Source organism: Salmo trutta, unplaced genomic scaffold (assembly GCF_901001165.1).
Source record: "Salmo trutta unplaced genomic scaffold, fSalTru1.1, whole genome shotgun sequence".
NCBI classification, from domain to species: Eukaryota; Metazoa; Chordata; class Actinopteri; order Salmoniformes; family Salmonidae; genus Salmo; species Salmo trutta.
The window spans coordinates 18,553,937-18,555,859 of NW_021822911.1; the positions used below are offsets into that span (position 1 = coordinate 18,553,937).

Sequence of the window (1,923 nt, forward strand, 5' to 3'; positions counted from 1 at the left end):
GATTTAGTGATGATAATATCCTTTCTATTTACCTTGGTCACCAGATGTATTCATTTACAATAACTGGTCTAGCTTGGTCACTACATGTATTCATTTACAATAACTGGTCTAGCTTGGTACCTAGATGTATTCATTTACAATAACTTTGCTCATCAGACAGATCTGTCCTCTACCTTTTTGGTTTCATTACGTTGAACCGTTACATTTCTCAGCTCATCAATCCCTGGGGCATCGTTTGACCTCAGTCTGTTTTCTGAATGGGGCCTTGCTTATCAACAAAACTCATAAATCATTTCATGAACACACTCAGTGCCCTTTCAGGATCATCCTCACTACACACTTCCAGCCATCGCACATTCTGAACTTCATCCACAAATGAGTCCTGGCTGGACCTCTTGTAGGGCCTTGGGTAGGTTACTTTAGAATCAGCCTTTGGTATATGAGTCCTGACTGAACCTCTTGTAGGGCCTTGGGTAGGTTACTTTAGGATCAGTCTTTGGTATATGAGTCCTGGCTGAACCTCTTGTAGGGCCTTGGGTAGGTTACTTTAGGATCTTTGGTATTTGTGTTTTTCTCTTGAGTGTCACCAAGTTCTGATCACCACTGATACAGCTTTTGAATAATGTTCAGCCATGTTGGTAAAAATATGATCAATACAGGTTGATGATATGGTATCTGACTTAGTGAACATTCTGGTTGGTATTGTCACCTTGGGTTATGATCAATACAGGTTGATGATATGGTATCAGACTTAGTGAACATTCTGGTTGGTATTGTCACCTTGGGTTATGATCAATACAGGTTGATGATGTGGTATCAGACTTAGTGAACATTCTGGTTGGTAGTGTCACCTTGGGTTATGATCAATACAGGTTGATGATATGGTATCAGACTTAGTGAACATTCTGGTTGGTATTGTCACCTTGGGTTATGATCAATACAGGTTGATGATATGGTATCAGACTTAGTTAACATTCTGGTTGGTATTATCACCTTGGGTTATGATCAATACAGGTTGATGATATGGTATCAGACTTAGTGAACATTCTGGTTGGTAGTGTCACCTTGGGTTATGATCAATACAGGTTGATGATATGGTATCAGACTTAGTTAACATTCTGGTTGGTATTATCACCTTGGGTTATGATCAATACAGGTTGATGATATGGTATCAGACTTAGTTAACATTCTGGTTGGTATTGTCACCTTGGGTTATGATCAATACAGGTTGATGATGTGGTATCAGACTTAGTTAACATTCTGGTTGGTATTGTCACCTTGGGTTATGTTACCACCATTGGCCACAGAAAGAAGCTTTTTCCTCTGTGGACAGTTGGTGGTGGTAAACCAGTCAATATTCAAATCACCCCAAAAATACATATTCCTGTTTTCATCAGATACTTTATCCAACATTTGACAGATTCCATCAAGATATTTCCCATCAGCACAAGGAGGCCTGTAGCAGCAGCCAACTAGTATACGTTTCATATGTGGTAAATGTACCTGAACCTGTTTCATTCAGCACTAAAGGTGCTACATGTAGAATGTCTCCCCCATGTGGAAGTTAGGAGAACTGCTCAACTAGTCTGCATTCCAAACTCCCCCTATCACACTTCCCTGTAACATGGTGAACCACATCAACTAGTCTGTATTCCAAACTCCCCCCATCACACTTCCCTGTAACATGGTGAACTGCATCAACTAGTCTGCATTCCAAACTCCCCCCATCACACTTCCTGTAACATGGTGAACTGCATCAACTAGTCTGCATTCCAAACTCCCCCATCACACTTCCTTGTAACATGGTGAACTGCATCAACTAGTCTGCATTCCAAACTCCCCCCATCACACTTCCCTGTAACATGGTGAACTGCATCAACTAGTCTGCATTCCAAACTCCCCCCATCACACTTCCCTGTAACA

General features: G+C 41.1%; 1 long non-coding RNA gene across 1 annotated transcript; it reads right to left on the reverse strand.

Annotated features, from left to right (window-relative positions):
* Positions 1 to 568: 568 nt before the first annotated feature.
* Positions 569 to 1,649, reverse strand: LOC115186760 (uncharacterized). Its single transcript, XR_003875884.1, has 2 exons — positions 1,278 to 1,649; positions 569 to 1,206 (listed from the first exon to the last, which is right to left on the reverse strand). It is a non-coding gene; the product is annotated as an uncharacterized LOC115186760 (long non-coding RNA).
* Positions 1,650 to 1,923: the final 274 nt, after the last annotated feature.